The sequence below is a fragment of the Ictidomys tridecemlineatus genome, chromosome 2, assembly GCF_052094955.1.
Source record: "Ictidomys tridecemlineatus isolate mIctTri1 chromosome 2, mIctTri1.hap1, whole genome shotgun sequence".
Taxonomy (NCBI): domain Eukaryota; kingdom Metazoa; phylum Chordata; class Mammalia; order Rodentia; family Sciuridae; genus Ictidomys; species Ictidomys tridecemlineatus.
The window spans coordinates 61573880-61591781 of NC_135478.1; positions in this window are offsets into that span (position 1 = coordinate 61573880).

Genomic DNA, 17902 nt, shown 5'->3' on the forward strand with positions numbered 1-17902 from the left:
GTCCAGTGAGGCCCATGTGTTCATTACACTTGAATTCAATTCTTCCATAAAAGCCATCAAATCATGACTTTTGGCTTCCAGGGCACTTGGGGACATGTGGTTCCTCTGAGGAGGAGCCTCTGCCTTCAGGGTGCTTGTCTCCTGGCATGGGGGGCACAGGCAGCACAGCAAAGCACCTAGGTGCAGGGAAGAGGAGGACAGAGTGGCTTCTGGGGGAAGGCATATGGGTTAGGACCTGGGTTAGCTCCAGGTAGGAAGAAATTATCTCATCATGGTGGAGGAGTGCTGTTTATTCTTTTGGACTTACAGGGCTAACAGAGATACTTCTCACCTTAATAACAGCCATCACTATTGACTCAATGATCCCAGTTTCATGTGTCTGTCCCCACCATACTGACAGTGAGTTTCTGGGCTCCACCACAACATAAACTACTCTCTTACACTCCAGCAAACACGTGAGCAGCCACTCATACTCACTGATCATGATTTACTCCACAGCCTCTGAGTCACTCCTGGGTTCATGTTTTACAATATCCAGGTCCACCTGGTGATTTGTGTCATGCCCATAAGCTGGGCCCACTATGAATTCTGAAATGTCAAACCATAAAACAACAGTAATTAATCACTTAATCACCTCCTGTGTGAGTGTGCTTATTTACAATTTTATAGTGCACCCTCTTGATTCAGGGAACTATTGGGATTTCTTGATAGAGGGAACTATTGGATTTGGGGGAGTAGAGAATGATTTAAAAACTGCAGACAAGTCTAGGTGAAAGGTATTTTTCATCAGTTTAACATTTCCCTTTTTGCTAAAGTGAGTAAATAGATTATTTACAAATATCAAGCACATATTCTAGAATTAAAAAAATAATAATAATTACACTCCATCCATTTTCAGCACACTGCCCTTGTCAGGAAAAGCAGGAATGCTGTGTGGCTTGAATAACAGGCCCTCAGTGTGCTCTGTACAAAAGGCTCTTTCACCCAGGTCCTGGTGTGAAGGGCCCTAGTGTAGGATCTCCATGTGGTACTTGGCTTATTCAGACTTTCCAGTCCCTGAAAGTCCACACACAAGTCAGTATTATGAAAAGCAAGGTTTGTAGCTGGTGGGGGCACAGTGCTAATTTGAGTCTTCTGAGAATGCTAATTTGGGTCTTCTGAGCTCAGTGGGAAGAGCAAGGCATATGAACTGGACTCTCATGAGAGTTCTGCTCTAGAACCTGTGCTCTCCTGGCTTCCCTATGGGCCATTGTGTCATATGGTCTCACTCCACACAGGAGCTGAGAGAAGCTCTCCCCCAGAGTACTTCTTTCCCTTCTGCTCCAGGTGGGGAAAAGAGGCTGCCTCCTGGCTATGTCAACCTTTGGCAGCTCTTCTTCCCAGATAGCAGCTCAGGAAAGGAAGGATTCTGATGTCCACCCAAATCCTAGAAAAGGATGAAAATGGGTCTAGAATTGGACCCATGGCTTAAGATCAGCCTTGTCACTATGGCTGTGGATCCAAGAGGCTGGTTCCTATGTGGGCCATGTACTGTTTCTTGCATGCCAGGCTGTATTATCCACAGATGTCTTGCACAGTCACCAATGCAGCCCCCAATCCAGTGGACCTCAGGCATATTTTCTCTGTGTGAGCCAGAGTACACTCAGGTATCAAGTTCTGGCCAAGATCATCCAAATGCAATGCCACTCACCCTGCAGCCACCTGATTGGACCATGGCGTGGACATTGGTATGGGGTTGTTAGGCTTTGGATTCTACTGTTTATAGTTCATGTAACCATTCAACAAACTCATGTGCCTCCCTGAAATTCAGAGTCATGTCTGCAACACAGACACAGTGTTTAGGTGCCAGAATGCCTCCCTATGCATGCAAAGACAAAGGAGTGAGCTTGTCTGTCAGGGGCTTTTCCAGTAGCAGCTGGCAGGAGCCACAGGGAATGTGTCTTCAGGGGCGCCAACCACAGTCTGGCTATGCAGTTCTAGTGTCTCCCCTGAAGGCGTCAGTGGAGAGACAGCCTGTGCCGCCAGACTTGGAGAGATGCACATGTCCTGAAAACTGAGTCAGCCTATGCCCTGCACCTGCACCTCACAGCATCAGTCTCAACCCTCTTCATCCCCTGCAAGCATGTTTGAGACATGTATTGGTGTTGGTTAGATCCACTCCCCTCTTCTTTCTGAGAATGCCTCTGCTTTTTGTTTGTCCTCCTCCTCCTCATCTCAGCCATGACTTATAGGTAGTGGGACCCCTCACCAACCAGATGGGCTCAAAAGGTCAGTATCTAGGTTTTTTTTTGGCCCTGTGATCATCACAAGATCATGTCCAGTGAGACAGGGGGACCCTGGGGTCCTTCAGCAAGGAAGTCCTTGGGTCTACCATGATGCTGGCGGTTATGAGGGTTCTCAGAGCACCAGAGCAGCTTCAGGACAAAGTTACCACACGTGCAAAGCAGATGAACCTGGAAAATCAAAATGGTATTAATCACAGGAACTTTATTTTACTGTAAATTATCATTGATCTTAAGGGTCTTATTTTTCATGCTACAGAGTTTCAGGGGGTTTTAGGAAATTTATATAATCATACATAAAATTTAACATAAACAGTTTCATTAATCATCTCAGCCAGGTTCAGCCAGAATATTTTAGGAAGTATTTAATTTCTTCAGTTTATTCCACTAATTAATGGTTGGTAATTAAATGAACCTCACAGTTTATTCACAAAATGGGCAGCTATTCTTTTAGAGGTAGTACCATTGCCAATATTTTACTTTAATTTCTTTTGCTGAGTTTCTTATTGAATTTCAGAAAGAAAAAAAAGTGCAGGTGATCACCTCTCCCACAATTTGTAAAAATCAGATTTTATGGATTTTGTTACTTCTTCAAGGAAATGAGTAAATGATGACATTTCTGGTCCTAAGTGGATGATGAAAGTGATGAAATAATCATCTAATGAGAGTCATAAAGTGAAGAATAATGAGAGCAGGAGGAAATACTGAGCAGAGGAGGAAGGCACACAGGAGACTCCACAGGTCATGAGGCTAGTTCCTTTCAGGTTTGGGCTTCCCAACTCATGGAAGACCCTTGCCCCTCATGGACCCTGAGCTCTAAATGGAAGTTTTGGCCATGTACATTTTGCCTTAGAAAGGATTCTTTATGGAATAATTCTCACCTAAAAAAGGTGTTGATTATGTGTGCTCACACCACATGCCCGATGCCAGGACAGCAGGTATGGGAGTTCCTCAACTGCTGTAACCCATAACCTCCTAAAGCAGTTTCCTCTTTGTTCCCAAGAGGAACCTCTTTCAGCCCTGGCAGGGTACAAATTGTGTAGCCTGAATGACCTTGCTTGCTGTCTTCCCATGAGACAGAGGATGCAGGATGAAAGACAGGTTGCAATCATTCTTGGCCACTCTCAGAATTTAGTCCTTCCCACATTTGGCCTGATTTCCCTCATTTTTTCCATGTGCAGGACACATGCATGGTCCTGAGGAAGAAGGCTGTTTAAGAAGATGCCTGCTCTGCATCCACAGTGTGCAGCACCAAGGGCGAGGCGACAGTCATGCCTACATGTTTTGCATGTAGTTCATTGGTGACCATAAAGGGTAAACTTGGGGCTCAGTGGAGGGGCTGGGTACGAGTGGTGGCTGGGGAGTGGTGGCTGGGATGTTCAGGCAGTATTATGGCAGGGTGAGAGGATCAGAACAAACTCATGTTTTTCTGAAGACAGACACAATATTACAGGTATGTGTGTGCATAGGCCGGTCACACCTGCTGTTTTCTTTGCTTTACCAGCAGTAGGGTAAAAGGTGAGCCTGCTAGCAGAAGACAGCATGCAATACCATCATACAGCCACAGTTCCAGGGCCTGTGCATGAATAGCAGAACCCAGCACCCAGAAATAGGGCAAGACATACCCAATGTGAGCCTGAGAGTGTAAGCAAGAAACAAGTGCTAAAAAAAGGTCATAGAAAGTGTGGAAGGAGCAGAAGGTGACTGAGAGGTCCCACACCAAATCTGGAACTGCTGGTTGAACAGAGTAAGCAGCATTTTGCAGCCTTGTAACCCACATTACACCAAATGCCCACCAGGCCAAACCTACCTGAAGGCAACTGAAGAAACAGATGAAGGACTGGGCAGTAGAGAGATGGCCCAGTAAAGCAGGTCCTAATTACTCCTACAGATACTTTGTCCTCCAGAAGTAGAATGTGGTGCCCATGGCTCTCCTATTGATTCCACTTTGTGACTCCTTCCAAAGAGAGCAGTAAGGAGAGAACAGTGACTTCATGCCCCCAGGCAGGCAGTGGAGATCAGCTGAAGCTCTGCTATGTGGCCCAATCATTCCTTTGACACTTCACATCTGTGGTTTCTTCCAGACCTCATGACCCCATGCTAAGCACAGGACAGACACATGCTCTCTGATGCCTGTTTCCTTCTGCCACTCAAGCCTTAATACTGAGTGTCCCAGCATATTCCTTTGCTGTTTTGTCCACTGATGTCATTTTAAGTACTTGGAAGGCCAGGAGCTCTCAGGTTTTTATCCACAGCCTAGGCAGTCTGACTTGGGACAAATATGTGCAGGAGTTCACTCACCACCACCAGGCAGATGCTAGGAGACCCCTCGGAACTCAACCCAAAGTTTCACTCCCTCTGCTCAGGTCTGCTGCCTGTTCACAATGAGATGGCAAGTTCAGCAACATCTTCTCATGGCTCCTTCAGAAGATCACACTCCCCAGTGAGCCTAGAGGCCCACTTAGCACTGTGTGGCCAGCACAGAGGTCATGACAGGATGGGCATGCCCTGGGTTCAGAACATTGTCTGAGGGTTTCATTTGTTCCTGGTGAGAATTTTGCCTGAGAATTATATCACTCACTCTGAGTAAATATAAGCAAAACTATATATCTAAATAATACAAATACAACACAGCATATGTCTGCACATGTAGCTCTCTCAGTATATTTACATGAAATATGTACATACCATTTCATGCTATCTGCAACATTTTCTTTTACTTTTTATCTGTTGATGTCAAATATATCATTTCCTGTTACATACCTTTATCAAAAAATCTACCTAGATAGGAACATGTATGTAACAACAAATGTGTACCCCTGCAGGTTACATGCCAGAATCACAACTATGGTACACATGGACTGCCTCATCATCAATCAGCTCTGAAGGTGCCAGACTTATCCTCTGGTGAAGCCCCACCTTCCTTAAGGTGGAAGGAGCTGTTGGGACACAGGCAGGGTTAACAAAGAGCCACAGGTGGCAGAGGAAGAGACAGAGATAAAACAGTTCACTGAGTTTCACCATCGGGTGCTGCAGGTACATGTTTGAAGGTTGGAGTAAAGCAGAGGCAGGCTTAAGAAAAAAGCCAGTCCACTACTTGCATGATCTCCAGGCTTCATTACAGCAGAGGGCCTGGCTTCCTACTGAGGGGTGGTGTTGTTTTTGTCCCAGTGACATAAACACTCAAATCTTTTACTCACTCAGGGATGCCAGTTGCTGGGTTGCATGCAATTAAAACACTCATGGGTCACTCCAGGGGAACAGGGCTAACTGGGCTATGTGAAATAACCACACAAGAGTCAGAAGTACTTCTTTCTTTGGGAGTGCTGTGATGGCTTCTCAGACCTTAAGCATCTGGAGAGAGAGAGAGAGAGAGAGAGAGAGAGAAAGAGAGAGAGAGAGAGAGAGAGAGAGAGAGAGAGAGAGAGAGAGAGAGAGAGAGAAGCCCATATGCTGACCCCTTTTATTGAGGAAAAACTATTCAAATGAGGCAAGGGGTCAGGTTGCAAGGGACTGAGTCTAGCTTTGTGATGTCTGCTGTCAGCAGCTTGACTGACATCTAGGTAGGCCACACCCAAGGGCACAATAAGAAACACAAAAGATGTTTCCATGGAACATTCTATTCTAATGGGCAAAGGGTAATATCACAAAGAAACAGGTGAGCATAGCTCAACCCATGGGAATATAGGAAGGCATATCCATGCACGAAGACAGAGTCACTCAGACCCTAGAAGACCAGGGCTATCCATATTACAGCATGACCACTGGATGCTGCACTGGTTAAAAGCAGAGTCAGAGATGGTCATGAGCTTATTGGCCTCCTACAGTGTGGGGTGGAGCTGAGGTAGGACCCACAGTGGACAGTCTGGACAGTGTAATTTGAGAGGAATAAAACAAGAACTAACTTTGTTTTTGTGGGTATCACTGCTACCTTGGTTCCTAGAGAACAGAGGTGCTATGCATTAGCTCATAGAGACTCTCCCCAGAAATCCTCTGCTGGATAGCTTTTTGCAGAGTGACTTTTGAAATTTGGAAATAGGGTGAATGACTGAGGACAGGAAGAGAAGAAAGTGAACAAACTAAGAATAGCCTCCCTTGGGACCCCAGAGCCCTGAGGCCAGAGGAAAGAGAGCCAGGCAGGAGGCCTCATAATTCAAGGGACTGAAATTCATGTGGGGAAGGCACTAAAGGAACCATCCCAGGAAATCAGACATGGGTTGGCCTTAAATGGCTCTGCAAAAATTACAGAGGGTTCTGCTTAAGCAGAGCCATTTATACAGCAGAAGTCACAAGGGAGAGATGAACCCACATTCATGGGTGACTTAGAATACCAACAAAAGTCACTAACATCATTAGAGGTCACATAACCATTACAGATGCTCTTGCTGGAATCTCTTCTTTTATGTCTTTCAAATTCTTACTTCACAGATTGTAACTTGAGTAAATCTTGGCAAACATTAAAAGACTAGTACATTAAAGCTCACTTCTTTGGAGATATTTTCACTAATAGAAGTGCAACTGACAGAGGTATTTCTTCAAAACAGTTTTTACAGAGAGAAGGGTTCTGCAAAATATCTTAGTGGTAAATTGACCTCAGGAAAAAAGACTACCCCTCGAGAAGGTTTTCTTGGAACTAAAACAGGGAGGTTGGTGAGTTCAGGGGCTTTGTCTTCAATCCATCATCATGGGAACAAGTGGTCTTTGATTCTAAACTGTTTTCAATGGATCCAACATGGCGATGGGCACAGAGAGAGTCTCTGACGTCTTCAGCTGCGTGGGCATAGGGAGTCGTAAAACATCTAAATGCTGTTTGCTCAGGATCACTAGGCAATGCTGAGCTGACGTGGATCTGGGGAAAACACTCGGGGCCTCTCAGAACACACACCGAGCCCGTAATGACTGAATTCAAGCTCCCGTTCACCTGCGACTAGCAGACAAACCGCTGTGACTCAGCACTAAACTATCCTGCTGAAACAACTGGTCAGCCCTTCTAAACCTGCTGAGGTTAATACCAACCGAGCCTGCATAGGCAGTGGCCACATGATTGAGACGGGGCTTGGGGGAGCCAGTCAAGACCCACCCGTTGCATTGGTCACCCGGCAAAGGGAACAAACTGTCGCCATTTGCATGGGATACCACCATGGCAGAGAACTGACGTCACCAGAATGCGGCAGAGGAGATAACTTCATTGAAACCAGTGGTGACAGGTGTGTAACCCCCTAGCCCTCCCTCTCCACACAGCAGGGAAACCTTAAGGACCCTTCCCAGCTCTCCTGTGAGCGCAATAGTCAGACGAAGGAAATCAGGAGTGGCGCAGGACCCGCAGCCTGAAACCCCCAACTACCATTTTCCACCAGTGCTGACAACTGAGGTCTCTTGCCACCAGCTACTGGGGGCGTGGCTACCAGAGGGCAAGCAAAATATGCTGAGGGTTTTCAGCCCCAAGCTCCACAACCTTGGAAGTATATGCTTAGAAATTCCTACCTAGGAGGCCATGATAAATAAATATTCCAAGGAGCTTCGGAAAGAAATATTCAGGAAGGGTGCTCTGTGGAAATTTACCTGCAGGCTTATCCCTTATGTGTTTGTGGTGTAGTTATAAGAAAAAAAGCCAAACTCAGAGTAGTAATGAACAAAGCTCTTCTCATTGTGGATGCCAGTGTCTCTGAGTTTTCTTGGTTTGACTCCCCCCCCTCCCACTCATGGGTAATCACTTTCATCAGGATGCTGATCACATGCTAGCAATAGCTGGTAGAGGTAAATGGAATTTCAACCAGTTGTGGTTCCTTTTAGCTGACAACATGAAATTTTCTGTTTCGTGCTGATTAATAATTGTTTTCTTCTAGAAAATTTAAAATTGAAAATTTACTGTTCTAACAGCACTAACTTTAAAATTGATAGTAGCAACTGCATTGTGACTTCAAATTATTTTCTTATTTCCATTGTGTGTTTTTGTTGCTGTTGTTATTATTGATTTACCTATAATTATTTTTTCAAATCAAACATTTGGAGATTTTCAAGTTACTATTCTGTTATGGATGTCCAGCTCATTTCTACTGTAACCAGAGGACATACTTTATGATTTCAGTCCTTGGAAATTTGCTTATTCTTGCATTATGGCCCAGCACATGGTCTGTATTGGTAAGTATTCTATGTGCAATTGAAAAGAATGTATATTTTACAGTGGTTGGGAATCATATTCTATATATGTAAATTTAAATAAATGTGTTAACACTGATACTCAAATTGTCCATACCCCTTTTGATTTTATTATCTGCTTCTTGCATTAGTATTAAGAGAAATTTCTTAAAAATTTTAATTTATTATCTATTTTGACTTTAAGTTCTTAAGAGAACTTTTTGTTTTATATTTTTTTTCTTAAGTTGGGTTCCTTGGAAATAGAGCCAAGAAGGGAATTTCTATACATGTGATTTTGTGAGGTAGTGCCTCCAGAAGGAAGGACATGGATCAGCACAAAATTGCCACTAAGGACTAGGTCTCAGTTGGAGTCAAATTCATTCTGTTCCCTGGAGGCAACTGAGCAAATTACACAACAGAGTTGATTATACTTTGAGGCAAGAAGGTTGGCCATTCCTAGCCCCGTGCCAGTCAGTCATCATCTTTGATAGGGGAAAACCTCTTAAGTGAGGAGGTTCCCAGTTGGCTGAGGGCATGCTCTGCATAAGTGGGCACTTGTGAACCATTAGCAGTCAGCACAACAGTTTGCAGGTGAGATATGACATATGAGTGGAGAACAACATCCACTAAGTCCATCTCTTCCACTGTGGAAACCTGCTTATTTCTCATATTAAACTCATGGTCCAAAATATACCTTCTACAAGATTCTGATTGGTCAAAATTTTTAGTAGGAAGATTAGTACACAAATTGAAATTTTCTTATTATATTTGTTCCTGAGGACATAATAGGTAGTCAGCATCTCCTTCCTCTATTCCATGGCTGAATGTCCCCTCCAAAACTCAGGTTGACATTTAATTGCCAGTGCAACAGTGTTGAGAAGCATAACCTTCATGAGGTGATTAGAGCATGCATGAGGACTCTGCTCTCATGACTGGATTCATATTGTCGTTACTGGTTCACTTAGGGAATTATGCTTCCCTTTCATACAATGTTAAGCTCTGTGGGTTTAGATGTTCTGATTCCCAGAGTAGGTATGCTTGTGTTATAAGGTTCTCAAAACTTAATGCTCTAGGGCTTGGGATATAGCTTAGTTGGTAGAGTGTTTGCCTTCTGTGCACAAATTCCTGAGTTCAATCCCCAGCACCACACACACTTACCCCCCCCCAAAAAAAACAAAAAAACAAAAAAATACCCCCACAAACTTAGTTCTCTGACTACCATCTGATTACTTGGGCTCTTCATGCCAACAATCCAGGGAAAAAAGTTATATTGGCAGGATATTATAAAGTGTATAAAGTGTATAAAGTGATACAGGCATTGCTATATAATGGAGACAGAAATAAATAATTTGGCACTTAAGTAATTTGTTGAGACATATTTCTACTGTCATGCACAATTTTAACTGTAACTGGGCAAGTCTAGCAACCATAGCCTAATAAGGGCACAGTTTTTATAGTCTCCCACCTCCCAAATATGAAAGATTGGATCATCCTACCAGTAAGTCATCTAGATCAGAAGCAGTCATCTAGATGAGAGGCAGTTATAGCTGAAGGTGAGGAAAGCCTTGAACACAAGCCTTTATCCATTTGCTACTGCTAGAAGAGAATACCACTGACTGGTAAATCAGAAACATAGAAGTTTATTTGGCTCATATTTCTGAAGGCTGGGAAGCCCAAAGGCAGGGTTCTGGCATCTGTTAATGCCTTTGTGCTATGTCATAATATGACAAAAAGGCAAGAAAAGACAGGAAAATCAGGTCAAACTCATTCTTTTAATCAATAATCCACTCCCATAGGAGCTCAGGATTGGCCTCTGTTGCTGGTACATCAGAGAGTTGACACTGACAGTGGCTACATGAACACTAGTGAGAAAAGAGAGCCCAAGACTGTTTGGCCCTGACATAGTCTTCATCACTGCCAACATAGCGGTTCTGTTCAGGAGCCCATTTTCCAAGCTTTGAGTGGTCAGTGACAGAAACTGGTTGGCATCCCTGGCCAAGTCATCCTTTCCTTCTGGTTGTTCGGTGTCTTTTCTGCAGTGGGCATTCCCTGGTGGATATGGGATGAAAAGGTGATCACACAGAGTGCCTACTCCCATAGGTCCATTCACATGCCTCTTCCCTACACCTTCCTGTCTTCAGACTTCCGTTATTGCTATCTTGCTTCTTCTAAACCCCTGACCAGCAATCTAGCTATTTGCTGTTGCCCAGACCATACAGGTTAAAGTGGTATTGAAGAACCTCAAGTGAGTGTGTGGAGATACCCCATCCTAGACTCACCACCTGTTCTCTTCTCCATCAGGACCCTGATTTTGGCATAGAATAGTTTCCTAGACTCATATAGCTCATCCTTCTCTGAAAATTTGTCCATCTTATAGTTAAATCCTGTGCCTTGTTTTCAGTTCCCTCTGCCCTTCAACAATAAGAAATGAGGGTTTATTTCAAACCCTGTAAGGAGGTTCTCTGACTTTGCTTTAAATTACTGATTAGTGGATATGGACCTGTCATTTTATTTCTTCAACCATTATAGAACTTAGCAACATTCCATTGTCCTTAGTGTTACTGTTTCCCCTCAAAAGCCAGTTCACCATCCTTGTATCAATTCAAATCCTCTAAGAAGCACACACCAAAATAGGATTAGATGTTTATTGAAGGGAACACTTGTAAAGAATAAAGGGAAAGGAAGAGAAAGAGACCAGGAGAGCCTTCAGATTGTGTTACAGGTTCAATACCTGTGCAAGGAGAGGGAGGAGGGAGAATTGGTAGGAGGAGCCTCATCTGCTATTTGATCCATTTTTTGAATTCTTAATGTTAGTTATGTTTCTCAGTTCTAGGATTTCCATTTGGTTCTGTTTATAGATTCCAGTTGTTTGTAATCTCCAACTTTATTTTTTAAAATACGTTAATCACAACTATTTTAAAGTACATATCAGATAAATTATTTCACTTGAGCATCTATTCCTATTATCTATATTTTTCCTCTTGATTTTCAGTCATTTGACTCTATTACTTTGCTTTCATACAAATTTTAAGTGTTAAATGTGATTGAAATTTCAAGGCCCAGCTGTATTTGTGTTTGGTTTTTGATTTTGTTTTTTCCTGTGCTGGTGATTGAACTCAGAGCCTTGCACATGCTAAACAAGTGCTTTATCACTTGAGCTACACTTCATCCTTTTGTCTTCCTTTAAAGAGAATGCAATGTTTTTTTTTTTTTCTGGAAGATAACTTTGATCTATTTAAGGGTGGTTTTTGTTAGAGTTGACATTTTTTAGTTGTAGCTTACTCCTAAGATAGAGTCTCCAAATCTATGGCAGAAGCCTAGACAGTGGTTTTGACTTGTAGAGCCTAGGTCTTACTCCAAGATTATACCCATACTTCTAAGGAAGTAGCTCTTCTGAGACTTCAGCTGATAGTCTAGGGCATTTAGCAAGGCCTCCACACCTTGAGAAGGCTTGAATCCCTACTTCCATTTCCCTAGCAGTGTGAAACTGTTGATATCCTTGCTCAGCTCTTTAACAATCATCTGCTTATTTCCACTTGGTTTCTGAGATTCCTACTCTGCTTGTGCACAGCTCAGGATTTTTGGCAATGCTTAAAGAGGAAATCACACTGAAATTTTGGGCTAATTCTTTGTAATTCCCCTCTACCCTTTGTTTTTATTATTTCCCTTCTATCTCTTAAAATCCTAGGCCAAAATCCCAACTCTTCCTCCTTTATCTTTCTCACCTTTTGGTTCTTCCATTCTCTTGGAACCACCTTCAGAAAGGTTTCCAAACCAACCATTCATTCCACTGCAATTTTTCTTGTCAGATCCCAAATACCTTTCCATTGCTAACTCCAATGATCAGTTCTTAGTTCTTTTCTTACTTGATCTTTTAGCAATATTTCATATTTGACCTAGTTTATCACTACTTCTTCGTATATTTTTTCCCTTGTCTTCTAGGGTGCTATACTCTCTAGATCTTTCGCCTAAACTATACCTCCTGCTTCTATTCTTTTGCTAGAGACTCACTCCTTCATTTCCTTCTGGACTTAGTTCAGATATCACTTCAGGAAAACCTTTTCTAATCATCTTATGATTTAAGATTTTAACCCCATTCTTACCTCACACAATCTGTATGTATGTATGTATGTATGTATGTATGTATGTATGTATGTATTTATTTATTTATTTATTTGCACGTTGCTTAGTTTTCCCACTAGAAGTAATAGGCTCAGTGGAGGAAAGGGATTTCCCTCCCCCCTTTCTTTGTGCACTGCTATCTTCTGGTGCCTAGAGCTGTGATTGGCACAGTTAAACATACAGTAAATATTGGGCAAGTGAGCAAATGCAAGAACAACTTATCTCCTGAGAATTCATTCACTCATCAGGTATTTATTGAGTATGACCCTGTTTCAGGTTCTGTACTTATATGTAGTGTTATTGTAAAGACAACAATTAGAAAAACCTTTTTTGCACCTGAAGATACCACAGTTGAAAGCTAGTATAGGTTGGTTGTAGGGTATGTCTTGCTGCCCGCTTCCCGGTCTTGGGACTGCACTTGTGGCTGGGATGGCACCTGGTGATCATCCAGGAGGCAGAGCTGTGGGTGCTGATGGAAAAAACAGACCATCTTCAGGATAGATCTAGAACTCTTCCGCCCTCGTGGACAGCTCTTGCCTCTCTTACAGACTATGAGAAGGGTGTACACGTGAACTCACTCCACCCCTCTGACCTTTATCCTGATTGGCTCCTGTGCAGTATATAAGCTGTGTGTGCTTCCTCAATAAACAAGATCCAGATCCTGCTTGGACTCTTCTCCCTGGCACATCTGATTGTCCTACTTGAGGGAGGGCTGAGTGCTCGAGGGAGGGCTAAGTGTGGGCTGCCTGTTGACCTTTAGCTTTTTGGCTCCTTCTGGTCAGGGCATGCTTTGCCCGCTTCTCCCGCTGGTCAGGCAGAGACGGGCAGCTAAAAACTCGAACAGTTGGTAACATGGAGAGGTGTGTAATTGAATAAAGTAATATTAAAAGTCATTAAGATTGTCCTTTAGAATTCTAACCAAACTACTTATTTATAACTTTTTTGTAAACTATGAAGTCTACATACTTCATATGGCTTCCTGCAAAATATCGACACCCATTTTGTGGGTTTTTTTTTTTTTTTGTATCTTACTTACAGCAAACTACTGAGAAGAGAAAGGTTTATATCTGATATATTTACACCCAAGATGAGCTACAAAGGGTATCAGCACTGAAGAATGAAGTTGATGAAATGAAAGGACAACCTCGGACGACACTTCTGAAATGGTGATTACACTTTCTTTTTCATTTCTGTATTATCTTCTACTGCTGGAAAACAGATGTTTTTGTGTTTGTTTTATTTTCAGTGAAACAATCATATTTTCTTCTCTGCAGTGTGTTTTATGTTCTTTCATCTGTTCCTATTAGTCTCTCTTTTTTGGGGAAAATGGGCGTACTGAGGGCTGAACCCAGTACCATTGAGTCACATCCTCAGACCTTTATAATTTTAATTTTGATACAGGGTCTTGCTATACTCTGAGACTGGCCTTGAATTTATTGGCCTCCTGCCTCACCTCCTGAGTCTCTGGGATTACAGGCATGTGCCACGGTGCCCAGCTTTATTTTTGTCAATCTCTTTTGAATTTTTTTATTTTAATAAGGATGTTCAACCTATAATAGTTTATGTATATTGAGAATTTTTAGATACATGTATCTAACATTAAAAAATTTTTTCAAAAAAAGTAAGTTTTATCAAATTATACCTCTGTACCTAATGAAATTATTTCCTTTTCATGTGTGTCCTTGGTATTTCTGTATATTCAGGGCTGCTGTTCAGCCAGGAAAGCACTGGCACATTTTCATCAGGCATTGTAATATTAAATTTTTTTCTTGTTGGTAAATAGCTGCCTTAAACTCTCAAAGTAACTTTGTCTACATTGGTCATTCCCCTAGAACGTTCTGGATTTTACCAAAATTTGCCTCAAAAAAAATAGCATTTACTACAGAAGCAATCTCCAGGACTCTGTTTGTCCCTATAACTGGTATCTATTCTAACTGGTCATTAATTGTGCTATTCCGATTATTAAGTATTTTTAATATCACTCCATTCATATTTATATATTTTTATATAACTTACCTAACCATATATATTTAAATAGTACAAAATTATTGTAGTCTATATAGGCAACTTTGGAATTTATTTTATTCATTCAATCTTAAGGCTTCAAATGGTTTTAAAAAAACCAAAGTTTTTTTTTTCCCCATTAAAGTCAGGTACAGATCAAATGGGAGACACTCTTCCTAACTGCTTAATGTTCTAAGCAGTGTTAGACACCTTATAAACCAGGCAGTTTCCAAGAACTCCCAACCTTATTTACTCAGTGGTAAAAAGGGGATAATAGTAATTATTTAGTGGATCACTGAAAGAATAAACTGGGTCAGGGCTGGTGTTGTGACTCAGGGGTAAAGCGCTCAGCTAGCATGTGTGAGACTCTGGGTTCAATCCTCAGTACCATGTAAAAATAAATAAAATAAAGGTATTTTTTAAAAAAGGAATGAGCTGCATTAAATAAATTATTTAGTAAGTGCCTTACATATGAAAATCATCCTGAAAATGGTGACTCTCCTGATCCTGGATCCTCCCATCAACACTTTCAACCCATTGTTGTTAACTTCACCCTAATTTCCTAGAATTTGAGTCACTGTGACAAAGGAATTTTTTAATTTATTTATTTATTCTTAAGGGATGCTGAGGATTAAAGCCAGGGCCTTGCACATACGAGGCAAGTGCTCTACCACTGAGCCACAACCCCAGCCCACAATTAAGGATTTTTCACATTTAAGCATTGAATGCACACTGGCAAGTTGCCAATTCTTCAGCCTTTTTCTTCCACTCCTCACAGTTGTGGCATGGAATGTGATTCTATACCCTCCACTTTCTTAGATTCCAATAGTCACTTAACAGACTCTAGTTTCTCAGTGGTCTACCTTGAGATGGCTTTATCTTACTGTTACTCTGTCTTAAAGAGTTTAGTATCAGCTTGCTTTCAGGGTGGTTTGTGAACTCCCAATAATGGGAAAAACAGGTATTATTAATTTTTTTTTAAAAAAACTGTTTTTATAACTCGACTCTAAGCCAGTACATGTGGTACTGATGTTACTGACCATGACCACAAAGATTGCCCAGCAGATGAATAGCAAGATGAGAGGAGCCCTCTGGAAAATGAAGGCATTACCTTCTCTTTTATTTGTAAAAGGTAAAGTTTAAGAGTCTACTTTTTAAAATCTAACCATTAACTTTTGTTAATATTCTGTTCTAAATTTACTACTTTTTTTGAAAAAAGTTGGAAAAGACAATGTTCATTGATATTGATTGTTTCCTCAATATTTTAAATCAGTGAAGGCAAGTGAAGGATCTGTGGAAAGCACCAATGAGGAATTAGACAAGTGAGTAAGCTTTGGCAGACATTCAGTTGGTCACCATCTGTGCACCAAACAGAAGAGGTGGACCTGATTCATATTCATTGGGAGTTTAGACAAGTAGTTCTTAGACATAAGCTGTCCCAATTTTCTGGCATAGTTATACTCCCTACTCCCAAAATATTTTGCATGAATGATTAATTCTTTTTTTTCTAGCAGAGCACAAAAGTAGCAGCTTACAATACCTGCTTTTGTGTAGTTCTTTGGGTGAGACAGTTGGCATCACAGGGCTCTCAGGATATCATGAGATAGAGATTAAGTTGTTGGCCAAGCCACATTCTCATCTGGAGGCTAGTGGTCCTCTTCTAGGCTCTTGTGGGTGTAGCAGAAGTCATTTCTTTCTGGCGGAAGCACGGAGGTCCCAATGCCTTGCTGGCTATAAGCTCCAGGTAAATCTAGGCTCTTAGAGGTTGTCCACATTTCTTTGCACACCCCCTTACCTCCCATCTTCTGACCAGCCAGGGCACATCAAGTTCTTGCTGCTAGAGGCCTGTAAGTATAGAATGTTGACTTCTTCAGGCCTTTCTATGTAACATACCCACTAATGGAGATGTGCATCTGTATTTCCACACTTCCCCTTTTTCTCCTTGAACCATTTCCCCCTTATCCTTAGAGTAGAAAACATACAACACTTTAAAATGAGTGTGTAGCTCTTGTGTATTTGATATGTGGTCCTCACAGATTTCCCACTGTCACCACCACAATAGATGTCTGTGTTCTATTAGAGAATAATTCCAGAGTGTTCTTTAGGGAAAATCCATCTTCATTTGCACAGATTATATCATTTTCCCAAGGCATTCTCCATTTCAACACAGTATTTTGTATGCATTTTTCTTTGAAATTAGAAAATAATGTTGCAATAATAGGAAGACAGTGTTACCATGCACTGAGTGGACATTTGGAAACATTTTCTAGGTCCAAATACTGGCAGTGCAGCAGAGAAAACAGAACTAAATGCCAATGGTAAATCACGGAGGTTAAATCCTGATAAGAGGCAGACACATAAGGAAAGCACACAATGTCAGGTGATCAGGTGTGCTCACTCTGAAGTGAACAGTAAAGGGATAGCAACTTGAGATATCTTATGATTTTAGTGGACATGTTGAAGTTGTCACAATAGCTGTCACTCTTGCAAAGCAAGTTGCTCCCGCAGATGATTATCTGGATGAGCCATTGCTTAAGATACAGAGACCAAAGCAGGAATCTCTAGGAACTTGGTCACATTTCCCAGCAGATGAAACTACAGTAGTCATGCAGGTTGACAACATGAATAATTTGTAGTAATGTTAACAGTTCTTATTTATGTGTACTCAAAAACCCTTATAAGGTGATGAAGATATCAGAAGAGAGTGATACCTTGATCATTATAGATATGTGAAAGGATTGATACTTAATTGGATTCTTTGGCTACTGGTGTGTGTATGTATGTATGTATAGTGGACATATATACACATATAGGTTTTGTCATATATTAATTCAGAATCCAAATGATTGTGAAATTTTAAGATTCCAGCTCATGTATTTTTTCAGCAAACAGGTGGTAATCTCAATGTATCTTCTAGGCACCAGGAGAGGAGCTTGCAGATGGATTGATGAGCTGTTTGCCAGTTCAGCCTTGGGGTTCATTTACCAACTCTACATCAGTAGTTTTCCACAAGTGGAGATAGTGCCCCCAGAGACCATTCATTCATGACTAAAAACACTTTTTTGTTGCCACACTGGGATGGCGGTGTGCTGGCATGTAGTCCAGCAGGTAGAGACAAGAAATGCTGCAAAACATCCCACTGTGCATGACACAACCACACCCCCCCACATCACCAAAAGTTGTCTGTCTCAAATTTCAATAGTCCTGTTGTTGAGAACCATAGACTAAATAAATAAATGAATGAAAGAGACCCTGGACTACTCTGAAGTTGGAGGCTGTGATTGAAACTGTCTTGAAAGTTATAGTGTTGAAAGGTGAACCCTGACATTATCAAAAATAGCAGAGGCCAGATTGTC